Raw genomic sequence first — 23,262 nt, forward strand, 5'->3', positions numbered from 1 at the left:
GTACACTACTGTTTTGAGTGGAGTCCAATACTTGACCAAATACTACTTGTTCTTGTTTTTATCTCTTTGTGGGTTTTTTGTGGTTGTTTTTTTTGTTTTTTCTTGGGATCTCTCTGTCTTTTTGGACCTCTTGCCTCTTTATTGAACCTCACCAACAAGCATGTCTCAATCTGGGGATGCACCAGCTGTGGCTAACAAAAGTTGTATTTAAGTTGGAGAAACTGGAGGAGTATACAGTGGTACGACTTAGGCAATTTATCAAAGACCTTGCCTGTCAATCAAGACCTCCGCTAGGAAGGAGGAGCTGCATGCAAAAGCACTGAGGGCCTGGGTGGCAGCGTAGGAGGGTAGGGGGCAAACAGACGAGGAGGATGGGGTAAGGAGGTGCACAGTAGTAATGATGTTGTGTTGGGTAACCCTGTTCTGCTTGGGGGAAGGTCTCCAGGGCAGGCAGAAGTGTTTCCTCCAAAGGTATGACGCCTGAGGAGTTGAAGGACAGATAAGCAGAGAGGGTGCACCAAGTTAAATGAGAGAAACTTAAAATGGAGATGGAAGAGGGAACTTTAGCCATAAAGGAGAAAAAGATGATTTGTGCTCATGAGTTAACTTTGAGGGAGCTGGGCCAAAGGAGCCAGTCCGCGCACAAATGGTGGCAGCAATACCTCAGTGCAGCCTGGAAGGAGGATAAACATTTCAAAGGACTTAGTAAAGGATTACAAGAGGGAGGATGGCATCTAACTGTGGTTTAAGTGGTATGAGTCAGCTCTCCACAAGAACTTGGTCCCTAAAGCACATTGGGGAGCAGGTCTGCGAAAGCACCTTGAGGTGGAAGGGAGGGACGCTCTGGCATCCTCAGGAGATCCTCAGGGACTCACCTATTTTATCATGAAGGATGCCCTACTCACCAGATATGGTCGTAATCTTGAGCCGTACAAAGAGAAGTTTAGATCATATAAGAAAAAGTAATCTCAAACTTGGTTGGAGTGTGTAGATTCTTTCTGTAGGTCACTGGATGGGGGAGACTCAAACAAGGCTGGGCAGGGTCCCCATCAGAAGTGGGGGAGTAAGTGTAAACATGGGGAGTTCTCTAAAGGGCCCCAACTATTTCCCAAGGCAAGGATTCCCAGCCCTCAGTTGAAACAAAACAATGGGTCGCTAAAGGGAAACCGACAGAGAAGGGTCCCCGCAAATGTTATGCATGTGATCAGGTGGGTCACATGAGGGGGAACCCCAAATGACCCAAGTAGATACAGGCACCCACTTGTGGTCAGTCACAGGGTTTGGCCAGTGTAGCGCTTGGGGAGGAGTTGGTTCCAGGAGAAGTATAGGAAGCAGCTGAGATGACCCTTGTCTCACTAAGGAACAGTGAGATGGCCCAGAGGACCCTTTTGCCTGAGAACACTAAGAAGTACAGGCAGTGGGTGACCATCAATGGACAGAGGGTGGAGGCTCTGAAAGACACTGGAGTCAGGGTGACTACTGTGAGGTGCCAACTGGTGTCTCAAGAGCAGGTAGTTCCCCTTGTACTTTACCAAGTAATTGTAGTAGACAACTCAGAGCACCTCTGCAAAGTGGCACAGGTTCCCTTTGAGTGGGTAGGGTCTTGGGTTCTTTGAGAGAAGCTGTGAGTCCAACCATGCCTGTTGATTGTCTGCTGGACAATGACCTGGAGGATTCCCCTTGGAGTTAGGTGGAATGCTGGTCACACTTGGAGATGTTGGGTCTGCCAGGGTGGGCGTGTGTGACCATCTGGTCTGAGGCAGCCCGTCAGGGTGATCAGGAGGCCCTTGAGCCTGAAAGAGTTGCCCAGGGGCCTGCCAGAAAGAGGAAGGGCAAGGGGTGTAGGAAACCTGCCCCTGATGTTCCCACAGTCTGAGACGTGGCTGATCCTGAGGGGGGCGCCCCAGAGCCTACAGGGGAACAAGTGGTTGACTGGGGGAGGTGCCCGAGCTGACCCTTTGGCAGCAGGAAGAGGGTCCCACCAGGGAGGACTTCTGTGAGGCACAGAAGTCAAGCCCTACTCTGGTTGGTCTGTGGCAGCAGGCTGCAGATCAAGCATCTGGCAAGGAGTCAGAATCACACTGGATCAATCTATTGGGATGATGGCCTCTTGTAGAGTGAGCCCAAGGTTACTGAGCATGGGGAAGCACATGTGCTGGTGGTACCCCAGTGCTACAGAGCCTTCCTACTGTGTCTGGCTCATGATGTGCCTTTGGCAGGCCATTTGGGGCAGTAGAAGATTTTTGAAAGGATTTTCACCAACCCTTACTGGCCCCAAATGTGCAGGCACTTTGATGCATATTACAGGTTTTGCCAAACTTGTCAAGCAAGTGCCAAGAGTGAGGAGAAATATACGGCTCCCCTCCAACCTTTTCGTGTGGTCAGCACACCCTTTGAGAGGATGGGCTCTGCCATTGTGGGGCCTCTGGATCACAAGACAGCCGTGGGTAACAGGTTTATCCTGGTCGTGGTTGAGCATGCCACCCTGTACTCGGAAGCTTTCCCTCTGAGGTCAATAATAGCCCCTGTGGTGGGACGGGCATTGATGGGAATTTTTACCCTCATGGGAATCCCCAAGTAGGTGGTATCTGACAGGGGTACCAAATTCATATCTACTTATATGAAATCTTTGTGGAAGGAGTGTGGGGTGCCCTACAAGTTCACCCCTCTTTATTACCCCCAAAGAAATGGTTTGGTTGAGATATTCAAGTGAACTCTGAAAGGTATGATTATGGGTCTGTCAGAACCCATGAGGCATAAGTGGGACGTCCTCTTTCCATGCCATCTGTTTGCTTACAGGGAGGTACCACAGAAGGGACTTGGTTCTACCCCCTTTGAACTGTTATATGGCCACCCTCTGAGGGGACCTCTGAGTCTGGTGAAGGAGGGCTTGGGGAAGGCGTTGAGTAAGCCCCCCCAGGATGTGCTTAGTTATATGCTGGCCTTTTAGAAACCAGACAGCTCGCTTCAGGAGACTCGCTCAGGAGAACCTGGAAGCAAGCCAGGAAGACATGAAACACTGGTATGACCAGAATGCCACTCTGGTCATGTTTCAGACTGGCCAGAATGTGTGACTGATGGCCCCAGTGGAGCCTCGTGCTATCCAAGATAAGTGGACTGAGCCTTTTGAAGTGGTGAAGCTCAAGAGTGATGTCACATATCTGGTGAACGTTGAGAGTTCTGAGTTAACAATGCTCTTGGCAACAGATGGTGGGGTGGAGGAGGAAAATGATCCTCTTCCTGACCTCCTGTCTGCCCAAGAGAAAGATGGTTCTGTGGAGGGTGTGAGCCTCTCTCCCACACTGACCCCAGAGCAACAGAGGGACTGTCGCCAGTTGCTGGGGCAGTTTGCCTCCTTATTGTCCTTGACCCCAGGGGTCACTCATCTGTGTACACATGATGTGGACACAGGGACAGTCCACAAGTAAAACACAAGATTTACAGAGTGACTGACAAGGTCAGGGCTAGCATGATGGATGAGGTTTCCAAGATGTTAGAGTTAAGGGTTATTCATTTCTCCAGAAATCCTTGGGCCAGCCCAGTGGTCTCGGTTCAAAAGGCTGCTGCCCCTGGTGCCACCCAGAACTCAGGTTCTGTGTGGACTACTGTGGACTCAACACCAACACGAAAACCGACGCCCATCCCATCCCCAGAGCTTACAAGCTCATTGATTGGTTGCGAGCTCCTTTGACTTAACATCTGGGTACTGGCAGGTTGCCCAAACTAAAGGGTCAAAGGAGAGGTCAGCATTTTCCACCCCAGCTAGGCACTACCAGTTCAGGGTTATGACCTTTGGGATGAAAAATGCCCTTCCACCTTTCAGAAGTTGATCAACCAGGTTTTGGCTAGGTTGGAGGATTTCAGTGCAGCCTACCTGGATGACATTGCAGTGTTCAGCTCTATCTGGGAGGAACATCTGCAGCACCTCTGTGAAGTGTTTAAAGCGCTGCAGAAGGCAGCGGAGAAAAATTAGATGCACCACCTTCACCGCGGCTGTAAAAATGATACACCACCTGCATCACAGCTAGGAAATCAATGCATCACCTGCATCGCAAATGGAGAAACAACACAATACCTGCTTACTGCTGCTGAAATTGGCACAATCCCCATGAAGCACAGATCCTCATCACCGTGCGGCTGGATTTTGCACGCATCATCATTGGCCATCAAAATCGACGTAAACCTGCCCGGATCTGAGGTGCCCATCTGGAAATCGATGCATTGCTCTCTTGCGGGAGAGAAAAGCAATGCATTGCCTACACGACCGGAGAAGAAATGCTGCACAGCCTCACTTGCAAGTGAAGAATAGACAAATCGATGACTTTTCCAACGTACACTCACCTGTGCTACTTTATTTTTGATGCAAACCAGGTACTTTGTGAAACACAACGCATTCATTGTTTTCTATGAAGTAAGACTCTTTGTAACTTAAAAAATCATAACTTTACTTGTTTATGTTGGATATTTGTCATTTTGGTCTTATTTGATTTAGATAAATATTGACTCTTTTTCTAAACTGGTGTTGTGCCCATTTTGTAGTGTTTTCACTTTGTTACTGTGTGTGTTGGTACAAATACTTTAACCATTGCCTCTGAGATAAGCCTGCCTGCTTGTGCCTAGCTTCCAAGGGGGTGAGCATGTTTTATCCTAGGTGTGTATCTTCCTTACCTTGACTAGAGTGAGGGTTCCTGCTTGGACAGAGTGCATACCGACTGCCAACCAGAGACCCCATTTCTAGCAGAAACATAAACATGTTGATAAAAAGAAACATTTTTATTTTAAACAACAATGTGTAACAGCAAAATCTACACTAATTTGCTTAAAAATACTTTAAAAACATACTTACTAAAAAATGACAATGTAAACATTATTTATCAATTAAAAATAATAAAAAAGTTTCCAATAAAAGCAGTTGCCCCATACCTAAACACTCCCAACGCACAAAAAATGTGAAATGATACTGAAATAATTAAATAATTTACTATTTTTTTTTAAAAGTGTATCTTTAGAAAACAAATTGCACATTAAAAGGGAAATACAATAATTGAATCAATTAAATATTTTGCATATCTATTAAGATATATATCAAATGAAAATAAATAATGAGATTAAAATTACCAACATATGTTTAAATAATATAATTTAATTAATTAAATAATTAGTCAAACTTGTAATATATTTAATCAACTAAAATAACGTTTGATAATATATGCTAAATAATGCAACAAATACATATTCACATATTTACTAATCAAACAAATTGCATTTTACAAATTGTAAAAAGATGTATGTGACAATAAACAGTATATTAAAATAAGTTCCCATCCTACACCCCTACAATCCCAACAACCAGCCAATTAGTAATAGAAAATACACTCAAAATGAACAATAAACCAAGTACTCTTAAAAAATATGAGCAACTGAAATTAACACGTTAAAACACTCAGATCGGTGGCACGGTGGTGGTTGGACTGCTGCAACTGCGGTGGTCTGACCGACACTGCGGCATTGGCAGTCCTCGGACCGCCAATGTCATAAGCGGGCCCTATATTGGTGGTACCATAAAAAGGCTGTGGAGAACAAGGTTGTAATCAGCACAGCCATGGCTGATTACAACCTGCACCCAGCGTCATCTCTTCGGGATACAAGATCCTGGTGAGGACAGTGGTTGGTTGGCAGGTCTGCCCACCAACCTCGAAATGTCGGAATCTTGCAACTGCGATGGTCTAACTGCCACTGCAGCATTGGCAGTCCTTAGACAGTTTGCATGTCATGTTCTCGACCTGGCTTTAGTTCGCAAATTACTCAGTGTTGCGTCACTCATTGCTATGAAACATGTGGGAGGCTGGCTCTCTACATAGCGTACAAAAATGATGAGCACTGTGTAGCGAGTCCAAGCAACCCCACCTTGGTATACAGAGGTAAAAAGCAGATCACCTCTTGCTCTGTTTTTAGTGGTTCGAGCAGTTAGGCTTATCTTGGAGATGTGCTAAGCATTTGTGGTACTCACAGTATCCATAAATACAAACACACACTTGGAAAAATACTTCAGATTTTTATAAAAATTTTAAGGGTAAGATCATCAAAATCTGTAAGTACTTTTTAAGTTCTGATTTTTCAAAGTTTAACAAATATGGGGATCATTCTGACCTTGGCGGTCTTTTCGCAAGACCGCCGAGTTACCGCCGCGGTGAAGACCGCCGACCGCGGCGGTATGCCGCTGTGCGCATTCTGACCGCAGGGAGCGTTCCGCCGGAAAACCGCCAGCAGCCACACTGGCGGTCGGCGGGAAAGTGGAGACTGGTCAACCTCCACCGCCACGCCAGCAGAACACCGCCCACAGAATTACGACCCACATTTCAGTGTGGCGGTCTTCTGTTGGCGGTCTTCTGTTGGCGGTCACCTCCCCATGGCTCCTGTCACCTCCCGGAGGACCAACGCACAAGGCAAGTTGATCGTCCGTGAGGGGAGGGGGTGGGGGGGGTGTTGTGTGATGTGTGCGTGCATGGGGTGTGCGTGTGAGTGTGTAGAGGGGGTGTGTGAGTGCGTGCATGCGGGCGGGGAGTGCTGCTGTGCCTATGGGCAATGTGTGTAGTTCGGCGGGTGCGCATGCCGGCATGTATGTGTGCGGGTATGTGTCCCCGTTGTGTATGTGTGTGTGTAGGGGGTGTGTATATGTGCATGTTGGGGGTGTGTGCATGTCGGGGTGCGTGTATGTGCATGTCGGGGTGGGGGTGGGGAGGGGGTTCGTACCACCTCTGGGGGGTGGCAGGGGGGTGGAGGGTGTAGGGGGAGGACTCGGGGGGGCAGTGGGGGAGACCCCTATCAGTGCCAGGGAAGGAATTCCCTGGCCCCGATAGTGCCTACCGCCATGGTTCGCATGGCGGTTCCCGACCGCCAGAAACCGCGGCGGTAAGCAGGGTCATGATACCGTTGGCGGTCTTGGGTCGACCGCCGGACCGGAGTGCGCAGACTCCAGCCCGTCGGTCATGACCGCCGTGGCTGTCGGAGTGGGGAAGTGGCGGTCGGTCGCGGCGGTGACCGCCGCGGTCAGAATGCCATTTTTAATACCGCCGGTCTGTTCGCGGTCCGACCGCCGCCTCTCCGCCGACCGCCAAGGTCAGAATGAGGGCCTATATGCTTTTTTGTGCGTAATCACACACTATTCGAATGAATGGGGAAAAAAATACATATAAAATCAGGGAATGCTCTCACAAGTGTCACCTTTTATTTTTAGGTTGAGTTCATTAAGATGTCCTGTGGGCCAGCCAGAGAAGTATGTGCGGTTCCTGGATTTGATGAGAGCGGTGGTTTGGAGCTGGTGCAGGACGGGCAAGGGGACCACTTGGAAACACAATGCACAGATGGACTTAATGGTATGTCTGGTAGGTTTCCTTGGAATGTAGAGTTCACAAGGGGATAGGAACCCCTTGAACACAACTAGTTTTCCAATGCAAGGGGCCAGGGAGGCAGGATGCTGTGCAGATATTTCAGCCAGGAGTCGTGCATCAGGGAGTTCTTGGAGCCAGGAGCAGGTCACTTGAAGGGTTGCTTGCAGGTCAGTAGGGTCACTATGGGAGGTGCTTCTTAGGTGTCCTGAGGTCCCTTGACTGGGGCTTGCCCCTGGGCTTTTGAGAGTCTGGAGTGGACTTTCCTTCTGGGTGTCTTATCTTGGTTGTTCAGTACACCTCAGCAGCGGTTGTTGACTCCTGGGTGCAGCAGGCAGGGTTTGGCATCCTTTATTTCTTGCAGCAGGACTTCTGTTCTTGTGCCTTGATTCTTCTTTGTTGCTGGTCTTCTTGTGCCCATTGTATCTGATCTGTAGGTCTAGGGGTGCCAACTAAATACTGCATTTGATGGGGGTTAGGGGGAGTATCTGGTAGTGGTCAATGGGCCTCCTAACTTAGGGAGGCTACACCCACTATGTGATCACTTCCTATGTCACGTTTTTGGATGCAAATTTGGCGCAAACTTAACTCTATATTTATACGTTGGCACTAGACTCGTCCAGCACCAAAGTTATGGAGTTTGAGTCATTTTTTGGACGTGAAAACATGCAAGGTAGGCACTCCTGTGCAAAAAATTACTCTAAGGCATGTGAACCTTATTTATAGCCTTTAAAAAATGGCACCAAGCTGGTTTTGCGCCGTTATTTAACACCAGCGTCGGGGCAGGCGTTAAGGGACCTGTGAGCTCATTTCCATGGTCTCCGAACATGAAAGCAGTCCACAGGTGCCCTTCCCTGTCCCCAGACACACCCCCTGCCACCCTCGCCCACCCCTGGAGGACACCCATGGATGGGGGTACCCATCTACGGTAAGTAGAAGTAAGTATTTTGTTTTTTGTTGTGGCATAGGGGGGCCTAACTTGGGCCCCCCTACATGCCACTGTGCCCAATGGCCAGGCCCAGGGGACAGAAGTCCCTCGTTAATGGCCATTGGGCTGGGGGGCATGACTCCTGTCTTTGCTAAGACAGGAACCATTTCCATGGGGGTTATGCATCAAAAAATGACCCTAGTCAGGTTAAAGTCATTTTTTTTTACTCTAACCTGACTTGCACCATTCTTTGACGCACAACCCCAGTCTTCCCTACGCCTCCGCTGCCCAGTTAGCATAATTTATTTTGACACTAACCAGGCCCCAGCGCTGGCTACCGTCATTCCTTAAATATGACGCCCGGCTGGTGCATTGGAATGGCGGTAGCCGGCGCAAAACCTTTTGCCGCAAACCTGCGCTGGCGCAAGTTTGCGTCAAAAAGTATAAATATGGGCCTAAGAGACCCTAATTGGATCTGTATCCTCCATTTCAGTCAGCTCACTCTTTGAGAGGGAAATATCTTCTGCCTGGAAACACTATACCACTCCTAAGAAAGCCACACTCAATCGCACTAGTACAGCTCTATCATAGGACTCGTCTGGAGCCTCAAAATTCTAGAAAAGTAGATTCAACTAAACTCTAAATTACTTTTAAAAAATCACTATTTTTGATACTGACTATTAAGAATTTCTCCCCAAACACTGAGACATACCAATTATATTATGCCTCGCTGAACATGATACACAAGAGAATAATCAATTTGCTGATCCTTTTCCAGCTCTCTTGCACTGTTGTCAGAGTGGAGCACTACATTCTTCTAAAATATCTTCAAACTGAGCCCACATGTATGACAAGGAAATCAAATGATTCTTTTCCTTCCTGAAAGAATGCAATCAAAGAGTGAGGCTCACCATCTATCTTCCTCTCTCATCTATTCTTTCAAAGACAGAGCGGCTAAAGGTTCCCCTCTCTCCCCATTTTAATCAACATCTATATCAAACCATATATTCACTCAGTCAAGACACACTATTCTGTTCTTCAACCCACGTGTGGGTGCCATCCCAATATGCCTGCAGGTCATAATGAATATAGACCGATTTGACAATGTTTAGAAGTGTGTCAAACCAATTCAACAGGGGATGGGCTAACTCCGCCTAAACCTATAACATCCAGAACTGAACTATGAGTACTCAGACTACCCAACATCCTCAGAAAACTCAAAAACTCTATGTTCAACTCCCAGGTTCGTGGGAGATTAGAAGTCAGGCACATATGTATGCTATGAGATGCTGACTACAGCCTTAACTCTGAAAAAGGGACAGTTGTTGAGTCCACTTTCCACCAATGGAAACTACATAAAAAAATCACCCTTATTCCATGCAGTACACCAACCACTGGTAGCAGGGACGCCTGTCAATTTCCCCAGAAGCAACGTCAATGACCTATGTGAAAGCCAACCCAATTATTGCATTCAAAGACAGCAACAATCTCAAAACACAGCTCTACCTATCAAATGTAAGTGATGAAAGTACTAGTCAGTCACACTCTGCAGCAGTAGCCTACACTGACTGGGAGTCAGGGCTATACTGGACTTCAAACTACTATGCCTTATCCAAAAAAGCATTTAAAGGGCAGCACTCGCCCACCAACAGAAGAAAATCATAAACTTTTATACAGGCTACCTACTCCGGTTTGCTCAGGCTTACATTCTAATCAGTGCCATAATCAACTGTAAAACAGTATAATGCATTTACTTCCCAGTGAGGGCCCTAACCATGGGACAGCCCTCCACCCCTCAGCCTTCAGAAAGCTCCAACTTCATGGACTTCATGTTAAAACTGAAAACCCAACATTTGAAATAGCCAATTCTCTGCAACACAAAACACTCATTAGTAGCAGGAACACTTCTCAATTCTCCCCTAGGTAAGGGAATTGGTCTATACGAAGACCTACCCATTTACCAAACAAAAAATATGTAAATAACTCAAAACACAAACTGCACATATCAACTTTACGTCTGAAGGTACTAGTCAGTCACATGATACAGCAGTAACCTACACTATCATCAATTTAAATTCAATTCAATTTGTATTTATTTGGAACTCCATAGAGGTCCAGATAAACAATGTGTAGGAAACTGCCACTGTTGGCATGGTTACCATCCCACTTTCTGCCTAGTATTGATGCCAACTTTGATTGAAAGTGTGCTGGAACCCTGCTAACCAGGCCCCAGAACAGTGTTCTTTCCCTAAAACTGTACCTTTGGTTCCACAGTTGTACAGCCCTGGCACACAGTGAAGTCCTTTGTAAAAGGTACCCATGGTACCAAGGGCCCTGTGGCCAGGGAAGGTCTCTAAGGGCTGCCGCATGTATTATGCCACCCTAGGGGACCCCTCACTCAGCACATGCACACTGCCTTGCAGCGTGTATGTGCTGGAGTGGAGAAAAAGACAAAGTTGATATGGCACCCCTGTCAGGGTGCCATGCCCACAAACCACTGCCTGTGGCATAGGTAAGAAAACCCTCTAGCAGGCATTAAAGCAGGGTGCACTATACCACAGGTGAGGGCATAACTGCATGTGCAATATGCCCCTACAGTGTTTAATTCTATTCCTAGACATTGTAAGTGCAGTGTAGCTAAATTGAGTATATGGTCTGGGAGTTTGTCATTACGAACTCCACAGCTCCATAATGGCTTCACTGAGTCATGGGAAGTTTGGTATCAAACTTCTCAGCACAATAAATCCACACTGATGCCAGTGTGGGATTTATTGAAACATGCTCCCACAGGGCATCTTAAGGATGCCCCCTGCATGATAACTGCTAGTGTAGGAATGACTGGTCCGTGCCAGCCTGCCACTTTCAGACAAGTTTCTGACCACATGGGACGAGTGCCTTTATGCACTCTGTAGCCATTAACAAAGCCTGTCCTGGTTGGAGGTGCTTCTCACCTCCCCCTATAGGAACTGTAACACCTGGTGGTGAGCCTCAAAGGCTCAAGTTTCGAGTTACAGTGCCCCAGGACACTCCAGCTAGTGCAGATGCCCACCTCCCGGACAAAGCCCCACTTTTGGTGGTAAGTCCAATGGGAAAATTAGGAAAAACAGGGAGGAGCGACCACCCCAGCCAGGACCACCCCTAAGGTGTCCAGAGCTGAGGTGACCCCTTCCCTGTAGAATCCTCCATCTTGGTTGGGAGGGCAGAGACCAATAGGGATAGGAATGTGCCCCCCTCTCCAATGGGAGTGGACACAAGGAGGGTGTAGCCACCCTCAGGGACAGTAGCCATTGGCTACTGTCCTCCGACCCCTAAAATGTGCCTAAATCCAGGATTTAAGGGCCTCCCTGAACCCAGCTCACCAGATTCCTGGTGATTTACAAGACGAAGGACTGCTAAGCTGAAACCCACAGCAACGAAGAAGGAAGATGACAACTGCTTTGGCCCCAGCCCTACTGGCCTGTCTCCTGCTTCAAAGAACCTGCAAAAAGACCAGCGACACATCCACAAGGACCAGCGACCTCTGCTAACTCTAGAGGACTGCCCTGCACCCAAAAGGACCAAGAACTCCTGAGGAGTGGCTCTGTATAAAGAAAACCTACAACCAAGGACTCTCACCTCACTCCAGATGCGTGAGTCTTGACCCATGTGCACCCGAAATCCACGGCCCGTGTCCAGGTGGTCCAACCAGCAAGAGAGGGTCCCTAGGTGATTGCAAGCAAGTGCCCACCCTAGGTTGACCTCTCCACTCCTCCATGACGATGCCTGCAGAGGGAATCCCGAGGACCCTAAGAACACACTGCACCCACAGCCCCCAGGCCTTGTAGAAACCGATCACCAGTGCATGAAGGTTCAGCAGGCGTACCTCCTCTGTGTCTGACCGGTGGTGTGTCCGAGACACCCCCCTGGACTTCGCCTGCAGCCTCTGAGCGACCCCCAGGGTCTCCTCATATACCAACATTGGAAACCTGACATCCTGTTTGCACCCTTCACCCAGCCTCCCCTGTGCCGCTGAGGGTGTGTGTTTGGTGCCTACTTGTACTTACCTGCAGGCAGGCCTGATTCCAAGTACCTCCTGTAGGAGGCTGGCCTGGTTTGTAGTGGGTACCTAAGGTACTTACACCTTATATCAGGTCCAGTTATCTCTTATTAGTGAAATGTAGTCAGTGTCTAGAAGCCAGGCTCTCAAGGCATAGGGTGGATGAGCAGCCAAGGCCTAGCTAGGAGACATGCAAAGTACATGCAATATCACTGTAGTCACACAGTACTCACACATGTCAAAGAAAATACTCAGTGTTACAAAAATAAAGGTACTTTATTTTGGTGACACAAATGCCAAAAATACCATAGCGACTATACTCCCTTAGGAGGTAAGTAATACACCAATTATATACACTAGTAAATAGTAATAGCTGTAAAAACAGTTAGAAAACAGTGCAATTAGTGAAAATCACAATGGTTAGAAATGGGCCTAGGGGGAACACAAATTATATACTAAGAAAGTGGAATGCAAAAGTCAGTTTCCCACCTAGGCAAGTGTACCGTGTAGAGGAGTGGTAGGAGTATTAGAACACAAAAAAGGTAAGTAATAGAACCCACGCCAGAGCCCAGGAAAGCAGGTGTAAATCACAGTAACTTTCCTAGAACACACAAGAACATGAGAAAGATGATTATGCAGGAACCAGAAGAGACTGCAAGCAAGACACCAATGATGGATTCCTGGACCTGAAGACCTATGGAAGAAGGGGACAAAGTCCAAGAAGCACTGAAGAGTCCAGGGAGAACAGGAACCCCTGCTATCCCGGATGAAGGTGCAAAACAAGAACCACCGGTGAACAACAGTAGTACTGCACCCATGAAGACAGATGCGGGTTCCTTCATGGTGCAGATGATTTCCCACGCCGGATTGATGAACACAGTCTGGTTTGTGATGCTGGATTCCGCCTACAAGCCTTACCACACACAAAGCTTGTGGTTAGCGGAAAATGACGTTTCCCGGGACAAGGAGGGAGCTGGTGGACTCTACCAAGAGGGGAAGACAGGGGGGCTCTCAGCAACTCAGAGAGCGCTCAGAAGACCAGGCAGCACGCACAGGAGTCCCACAGCACAGGGACAAAGAAGGTGCAAAAGAAGGCCTAAGCAGCACTGCACAAAGGGATCCCACGCCGCCGAAGAACCAAGCAGGAGGGTGTGCGTCATAGGAAGGAGTGCTGTGGGGCTGGAGCTGCACAGTGCATGAAGAAGTTCGTAGGAAGATGGTAACAAGCCTTGGCAATTGCAAACCACTCGGTGCATGGGGGTCCTGTCTTGAGTGGGGAGGCAAGCTCCTACCTCCATCAAAGTTGGACAGTTGGACGTCGGGACCGTTGGGTTCAACACAGTCTACCACCCATGATGCTGGATCCACGCACTTCGGCAGGAGAGGGGACCCAAGCCACCGCTCGTCACTGCAGAGGGGTGCCTGCTGAAGTAGGGAAGTGACTCCATCACTTCAAGGGAGCTTCCTTCGTTCTTCTGGTGCAGGCTGAAGACTGGCTGTCCTCTGAGGATGCACAACCAGGAAACAGCTGCGGTTGCTGGCAGGAGCTGAAGATACAATGTTGCAGAAGGTGTCTTGCATCTTTGTTGCAGCTTGTAGAGTTCCTGGAGGGTCCAGATGCAATTTCTTCAGTAAGAAGGCGAAGCAAAGGATGTAGAGGATTCCTGCTGGAGTCTTGCAATCCAAATCTGAAGAACCACCCGAGAGAGAGACCCTAAATAGCCCTAAAGGGGGATTGGTCAGCTAAACAGGTAAGCACATCAGGGGAGGGCTGTGACGTCACCTGCTGGCACTGGCCACTCAGACACTCCCAGAGTTCCCTGCCACCTTGGAATCCAAGATGGCAAAACCCAGGGACCCTCTGGAGGAGCTCTGAGCACCACCCCTGGGATGGTGATGGACAGGGGATTGTCACTCCCCTTTCCTTTGTCCAGTTTTGCGCCAGAGCAGGGACTTGGGGTCTCTGAACCGGTGTAGACTGGATTATGCAAGGAGGGCACCATATGTGTCCTTCAAAGCATTTCCAGAGGCACTGGGAGGCTACCACTCCCATGTCTGTAACAGTTATTTCCAAGGGGAGAGGGTGTAACATCACTCTCCCAAAGGAAATCCTTTGTTCTGCCTTGCTGGGCTAGAGCTGCTCAAGCAACGGGAAGGCAGAAACCTGTCTGTGAGGTGGCAGCGATGGGGCTGCCTGGAAAATCTCAGAAGGCTGTAATGGCAGTACTGCGGGTCCTCCAAGGAACCGCTGGAGTGCATTGAATCATACAACCAATGCTTGCAAAAGCCTTGAGGTATGATTCCAACATGTTCAATACCAAACATGGCCATATTTGGAGTTACCATTGTGAAGCTGGACATAGGTTGTGACCTATGTCCAGTGCACGCGTACAATGGCATCCCCGCACTCACAAAGTCTGGAATAATGGTCCTGGAGGTCATGGGGACATTTCTGCTAGGGCAGGGGTGCCCTCACACACAGGTACTCTGCACCCAGCCTTCAGGATTGGAAGGCCTGCGATATGGGTGACTTATAAATGAGATTGTGCAGTGTAAATGGCAGTGAAAGGGTGCATGCACCATTTTACACAGGCTGCAATGGCAGTCCTGTAGAAGCCTTTGCATGGGCTCCCTATGGATGGCAAAAGAAATGCTGCAGCCCATAGGGATCCCCTGGAACCCCAATGCCCTGTATAACGAGGTACCATATACTAGGGACTTATAAGGGGGACCAGCATACCAATTTTGGGTGAAATACTGCGTTACCAGTATGCAGTGACAAAATTTAGAGAAGCGAGAGCATAATCAATTCGGTCTTGTTTAGCAGGATCCCTGTGAATACAGTCAAACACACTGACAACAGGCAGAACATGGGGGCAACATGCCAAAAAGGGGGTACTTTTCTACTCCCCCTCTCTCCCTAGGACCACACGTTAAATTTGCTCAACTTTGACCTCTGCTCCCGACCGCCCTCATGCTGCTGGTGGTGGGTGGGAGGCTTGGACCCCCACCGGTGGACTTTCTAAAACCCAGAGACTGAAACTGTGAGTTTTGTACTTACCTGCAAACCGATCTAACTTTTCTTCCCCACAGTAACTGTGAAAATTGCACTGTGTCCATTTTTAAAACAGATTATTGCCAATATTACTTACCTATTTCAAAGTACTGTTGATACCTGTGTGAGTTACGAAACGTTTAAGGTACTTACTTGCAACTTGAATTTTGTGGTTCTAAAAATAAATTAAGAAAATATATATTTTGCATATAAAAACATTGTTCTAGAGTAAAGTCATTGAGTGTGTTCTTCTTCTATTGTCTGTATGTGTAGAACACATGCTTTGCACTGCTCTCTGATAAGCCTAACTGCCCGACCACACTACCTCAAAAGAGAGTATTAGTCCCCTGGACTCCGTGCACACTATGGGGGTCATTCTGACCCCGGCGGTCTCAGACCGCCGGGGCCAGGGTCGGCGGGAGCACCGCCGACAGACCGGCGGTGCCCCGCAGGGCATTCTGACCGCGGCGCTTTGGCCGCGGTCAGTGCAGGAAAACCGGCGGTCTCCCGCCGGTTTTCCGCTGCCCGTCAGAATCCTCCAAGGGCTGCGCCGCCTTGGGGATTCTGACACCCCCTACCGCCATCCTGTTCCTGGCGGTTCGCCCGCCAGGAACAGGATGGCGGTAGGGGGTGTCGCGGGGCCCCTGGGGGCCCCTGCAGTGCCCATGCCAATGGCATGGGCACTGCAGGGGCCCCCGTAAGAGGGCCCCGCATGTATTTCACTGTCTGCATAGCAGACAGTGAAATACGCGACGGGTGCAGTAGCACCCGTCGCACCTTCCCACTCCGCCGGCTCGATTACGAGCCGGCTTCATGGTGGGAAGGTCGTTTTCCCCTGGGCTGGCGGGCGGCCTTTTGAAGGCCGCCCGCCAGCCCAGGGGAAAACTCAAAATACCCGCCGCGGACTTCCGACCGCGGTACGGTATTTTGGCGGCTCCCGCTAGGCGCGCGGTGACCGCGCCCGGCGGGAGTCAGAATTACCCCCTATATCTCACTTTTATATAGTATAAACAGAGCCAGCTTCCTATACAATGTAATTCATAAAACACAATACATAATCAATTAATTAAAAGCTACATCAAAATCCACATTCTCTACAAAATAAGTGCATCCAAATCACAGCCCTTAAAGCTTATGTTACAGTACATTTCCTATACATGACTTAAATATATAAATTACATATGTCTGTTTAAATAAATACATTCTATAAAGTTGCTGCAAATCACAGCCCTTCTAACATGTGTTTCAGTGCATTTCCTATACAGTGCACCAAAAGAATGCATTACATAAATCCATTTGAGTAAATACGTTCTTTTAATAAGCAGCCAATAGATAGTAAAATCAATATAAGTTTAAAAATGTCTTGAAGAATGTAAAAATCCTGAAACAGAATATTTCATTTGGAGGGTTAAACATTGCTTCCAGAGCTTCAACTGCTGAGCATATATTAAAATTCAAAAAATAAGTTTCAACCATTTCTTCCTCGATAAAAATAAAGAGGGACAGACAAATAACACATGCTTAAGATCCTGCACCCCCACCTGATACGAATCACAAAATCTTAGAAGAACCATCCCATTTAGAGGTTAAGGGCCTGATTACAACTTTGGAGGACGGTGGTAATCCGTTCCAAATGTGACGGATCTACCACCTACCGTATTACGAGTCCATTATATCCTATGGAACTCGTAATACGGTAGGTGGTATATCCGTCACATTTGGGACGGATTAACACCGTCCTCCAAAGTTGTAATCAGGCCCTTAATCTTTTAGAGGCATCATGTTCAATCTCATCAGAATACAGAAACGCCTCACCCCTTGTGGTAGGTTCCAAAATAGGTAAGGCTAAGGTTGCTTGAGAATTGCAGAATTAATCAGAACCTCAAATCTCTTCTTTTGGCAACAAAACTTTATAACTGACAAAAAATGTTTACGCAGTACAGCCTCTTTTAGACTCTTTTTAAATTAAATTAAAATAAATAAAAGAGGTGGTAAATCCGGGATGTGATTAGAGTTAAGCTTTAGCATTATTTAGGGCATAATTATAATTTCTGAAAATCTGAGATTTCTCTCTTAGCATACCAAAAACTTCTTTGTACGCTAAGGGCTAGATGTAGGAAGCCTTTTGTGCCTCGCAAACTGCGAAAAACGGTTTGCGAGGCGCAAAAGGCTTAACACGATGCACAACCTCAAATTGCGAGTCGGTACGACTCGCAATTTGAGGCTGCGACTCGCAAATAGGAAGGGGTGTTCCCTTCTTATTTGCGACCGCATCGCCATGCTGAGTTGGTTTGTGACCGCGAATGCGGTCGCAAACCAACTCGCAGTTACCATCCACTTGAAGTGGATGGTAACACATTCGCATGGGACCCCTTCCCCTTTGTGAATGCCAAAAAATATATTTTTTCAAAGCAGGCAGTGGTCCTATGGACCACTGCCTACTCTAAAAAAAACGAAACAAAAGGGTTTCGGATTTTTTTTGTTTTGCAGCTCGTTTTCATTTAAGGAAAACGGGCCTCAAAAAGAAAAAAAAAACTGCTTTATTCAAAAGCAGTCACAGACATGGGGGTCTGCTGTCTCCAGCAGGCCACCATCCCTGTGATTGCTTTGACTCGCTATGGGGTCGCAAACTGCGACCCACCTCAGAAATATTCATGAGGTGGGTCTTTGCGATCCCTTAGCGAGTCGCAGAAGGTGTCTGAGACACCTTTCTGCATTTCGCATTGCGAGTTGCAATTTGCGAGTCGCTGTGACTCGCAAATTGCAAGTCGCAATTTTATACCTACCTACATCTGGCCGTAAAATGTCTTAGAAAAAAAATCATCACTTTGCAATAGGCAAAACGCCCTCCGAACCACCGCTTCTAAACCCTGTACCAAACTCAAGCCTTAAGGCTGCAATAGATGCCATGGTATCACACGGAACCAAGCATCTTCAAATTTGCTCTTCCAGTTTACCTAAAAACTTCTAGTTTGTTATCTCTATACATTCCATTGCGTTCTATAGAGTAGCTGGAATCTTCACTTGGTAAACTGACAGTAAATGTTGCCAACCAACTGCCTCATAAAAAGCTGTTAGACCTTGTGCTTGGGAAAGGGCTTCACTGACATTATTATGTATATGTTCATGGTCACTGAGTGAACAGGACATAATTTTCCCCAAAAGGCAATAAGCCTTCACCCGCTCAAGCTTATAATGGCCCACAAACCAAGAAAAGGTTTATTTCTTACGAGATTTTTTACCTAGAAAACAAACTACTTGTGATTTCAGAGCATTAATTTTTAAATAATGTTGATCGGTATAGCAACTGAGAGCTGCCAATAGCTTATTTAATCCGTTTGGAGTGAGATCAATCACCACTATATCGTCAGCATATAAAAGACAAGATATCTGATGCCATCTGATTTTGGGTGCAAAGCCCTCACTAATCCCTAGGGCAATTGGTAAATCATGAATATACCACGAGAAAAGCAGGTGTGCCATAAGACACCCCTGCTTCAATCCATTTTTTGTAAGAAATTCCGTAGACAAACCATGATCACCACCCGATAATACTTTACACCAGGTGAAAGAATGTAAGGCTATAATCAAACGTAACATATTTACAGGGATACCTAGGTTAAATAACTTACTCCACAGGATTTTACGATCAACCCTATTGAAGGCTGTTAAAAAGTCTATAAATGTGCCATATACAACTCCACCCCTAATCTGTACATATTTTTAATTTCCTAAAGTCAGCCTGTTCCAAAGGAAGGACAGAATTTTCCTCAACCGAAGTCTTTAAATGCTCTAACAAACTTTTAGCAAATACCTTACCAACTGCATCCAACAAAGCTACTTGACGGTAATTTACTGGGAAAGTTCTAGCACCCTTCTTATAAAGGGGAACTATAACACTCCCAAACCAAGACACCGGTACTACACCTTTTTAATAACAGAACTTAAATACAGGATGAAGAATCTTTGCCCAAAGCAAGGGTTCTGGTTTAATTATTGAAATGGGGACCCCAGGAGGGCCCATTGCTCCGGTAGCCCGCATGGACCCTATATACCCCTCAATCTCCATCACTATAGGAGGGCCGTAACTGTTCAACTCAGCCCTACAACCTATAGGAATATCCATTTCATATGACTCAAAATCCAGATTTTCTGCATACAGGGAGAGTATATGTAGTATTTCTTTCCTTTTTTTTTTAAATGTGAAAGTGTTGTAATATTTTATTAATTATTTCAAGCAATATTGTATTTTATGAATGTGTTACAAAATATGTGGTATTCAGTTGGGTCTATGTTTTATACTCTATTTATCTCTTTAGTTGCCGCGTGCAGGGTTGAGATGTTAGAATTAGAAAGATACAGGAGGAAAGATGACAGTTGGAGAGCGAGCAGATGGGTGACAACTCGCACAGCGCTGGGGTGATTATTCTGCACATTTGTATTTTAATGAAACAGTTTTTATTTCATCAACTTGATCAGTGTGATTTCAACTAATTTCAGTATATAATCTCTCCATTCTGCCTCAGCTTTTGGAGGGGCAAGAGGGGTTTTGCAGGACCTGCAGCATTCTGAAATGATTGCCCAAAATTTGCGGACATTTTTAGACACTGCAGCTTCTCTCAGGGCAAGCCACCTCTGTTCGGCCTTCTCCTTACTTATACCTATCTTCAATCGTGCTCTTCTCCTCTTTAACAGGGAGATTATTCTACTCCTTTCCTTTGACTCCGGCACATACTGGAGCCTTACCAACTTCCAATTTCCCTATTCTGTAATAACACAGATGGTCTTATCTTCTTATGGGGTGGCTTAGAACGCCTTGGCTGATCACTTTGGATTATTTTCCCCATAAATTCAGAAAAAGCAATAAAGAAGGTCCCCACTCTAGTCACCTGTGAGAAACTGGGGCTGATTGCAGAGGCCCCATAACTTTTTGCCCCCATTTTCCACTTTATGCTGGTGTTTTCCTGACTTTAAAGGTGCCCTGGGTACTGCTAACCAGTCCCAGGGCCTGTGCTCTGTGTAAAATGGATATGCAAATTAGGCTAATTATAATTGGCTAAGTAAACCTACCTATAAGTCCCTAGTATATGGTAGGGCATGTAGGTTTAGGGACCACAGCATAGGTGGTGCACACCTAGGTGCATTGCTGAGGTGCCCAGTGTCATTTTAAAAGCAAGCCTGCCTTGCTGGCTGCTTTTAAATTAAAGTTATATGCAAATTCGACTTTGGAATTAAAGGTACTTCCAAAGTCTTAAACTACCTTATTTTTACATATAAGTCACCCCTAAGGTGTGCCCTATGTGCCCCTAGGGCTGGGTGCCATGTAACTATAAGCAGGGACTTTATAAAAATAGATTTATAAGCCCTGGTGAGGTAAAAACAGCCAAATTCGTTTTTCCCTCATTGAAGTAAATGGCCTTCATAGGCTAGAATGGGCAGACTTTATTTTAAATTTTAAAGTCTCCTTAAATGTTACATACCAAGAATTTGGTATCAAATTGATTGTTATAATAAATCCCACAACTTCCAGTTGTTGGATTTAATATAACTAGTCCAGGTAAAAAGTTTAGACTTTACCTAAAAAGTTGCCAATTTCAGCTCTGCATTGTTTTTGCTGCTGTGCTCTGATTGGCCAGCCTGCAGCAGCTTCTGCCAGGCTACTTTAATGAGGTGTGAAGTGGCCTGGCTTCACACAAAGGAATGTGCTTGGGGGAGAGAATCTCCCCTCAGCAGATGGTGAGGCAGGAAGGGGGAGGGCTGCCAAACTGGTCTTCAAAGGCAGAGAAGGACATCTGGAGCACCCAGCAACACCCCCACATCCTGCAACCCCAGACAGCTAGGTGCCCCCTTGATTAGATTAGGAGAGGGCAGGAGAGGGGTGTGTTTATGATTTTTAGCCACACCAGTGGGTGGGCTCAGCCAGATCTCTCCTCCAAAAATCAGATTCATCCATTTTGGATTTTTAGAGACTGTTGCCTTCTGGGATGGATTTTTGCCACACTTCCCAGGAAGTGGTCATCACAGGGGGACGACCCTGTCCCTGATTGGAGAACCAGTGCCCCCCTGCTTTTCACCCAGGAGCAAGGATAAAACTGGCAGACCTGCACCCACGCCTCAGATCCCCTCCAGAATTCAAGAAGAAGGAACTACAAGGAGAAGAAGGACTGCCCTGCTGGACCCCTGGCCTGCACCTGGACCCTGCACTCAGAAAGACTGCACCAGCTGCACACTTGGGCTTCACCACAAGAAGGACTTTGCCTGGCTTCCACTGGTTCAAGGAGGGACTCCCTGTTTGCTACAGGTGAAAAATTGCTAATCAGAGTCCCCTGCACCAACTCCTGAAAAAGTGACCAGCTGACCACTGTCCAGTGGCCAAAAAGGAGTTTGCGCCAGGTGTATTCTGGGAGTTGAAGTCCGCACTTCCCAAGGACCATCACAGAACTTCTGGACCCTTGGGGTGAGCTGTAGACCCCAAAAGAACCTTAAAAGAACATCTGGGTGAAGCCCCAGAAGTTTGGAAAAGATTGGCGAATTTTTGGAAAAAAGCTCCATAAAGTGACCGACCCGACGCGGAAATTCTAGCCGGCTTGCCTCAACCGCGACCCGGCCTGACTTCGTGGTTCGTCCCGGTAAAGAAAAACATCCAAAAAAGAGACTAAGGTGGTCATTCTGACCCTGGCGGTCTTTGACCGCCAGGGCGGAGGACCGCGGGAGCACCGCCGACAGGCCGGCGGTGCTCCAATGGGGATTCCGACCGCGGCGGTAAAGCCGCGGTCGGACCGGCACCACTGGTGGGGTCCCGCCAGTGTACCGCTGCCCCATTGAATCCTCCGCGGCGGCGCAGCTTGCTGCACCGCCGCGGGGATTCCGACCCCCCCTACCGCCATCCAGATCCCGGCGGTCGGACCGCCGGGATCCGGATGGCGGTAGGGGGGGTCGCGGGGCCCCTGGGGGCCCCTGCAGTGCCCATGCCACTGGCATGGGCATTGCAGGGGCCCCCATAAGAGGGCCCCTACATGTATTTCACTGTCTGCTGCGCAGACAGTGAAATACGCGACGGGTGCAACTGCACCCGTCGCACAGCTTCCACTCCGCCGGCTCGATTCCGAGCCGGCTTCATCGTGGAAGCCTCTTTCCCGCTGGGCTGGCGGGCGGTCTGAAGGCGACCGCCCGCCAGCCCAGCGGGAAAGTCAGAATTACCGCCGCGGTCTTTCGACCGCGGAACGGTAATCTGACGGCGGGACTTTGGCGGGCGGCCTCCGCCGCCCGCCAAGGTCAGAATGAGAGCCTAAGTCCGAACGTAAAAAGTTGACCGGGACCTTCCAGCCATCGTATCCGAGAAGGGCTCCACGGACGTCGGATCAAGATCCAGGTTTACCCCGGTCGAAGGATTTTCATCTCGAAAAAACGACTAAGTCCGAAGGTAAAAATCACCACTGAGGAAACCGACTTCGCGTATCCGGACAAGGGCTCCAGGAGGTCGGATCCAACTGGCAGGTTCGTCCCGGTGAAGAAAAACTTCAAAATAAAGACTAAGTCAGAAGGTAACTTTTTAACCGAGGCCTCCCGCGACCTGTAGCCGAGCAGGGCTCCATCGCGGTCGGCCTGAAAGTTTGACTTTGCCCCGGTCCTGGTGCAACCAGATGACCCGATTGGCGCTTTTTGTTTCTAAGCGCTAGAAAATAATAATACTTTAAAAATTCATATCTCCGGTTCCCCTGAACCGATTTTAATCGTTTTTGTGTCATTTTAAAGATAAAAATATAAGCTATTTTTATAAATTGGTTTTGGATTTTTAAACTGTTTCCTGTGTTTTATTTAATTACTGTTTTGTGATATCTGAATGCTTTACACT

Source organism: Pleurodeles waltl, chromosome 1_1 (genome assembly GCF_031143425.1).
Source record: "Pleurodeles waltl isolate 20211129_DDA chromosome 1_1, aPleWal1.hap1.20221129, whole genome shotgun sequence".
Taxonomy (NCBI): domain Eukaryota; kingdom Metazoa; phylum Chordata; class Amphibia; order Caudata; family Salamandridae; genus Pleurodeles; species Pleurodeles waltl.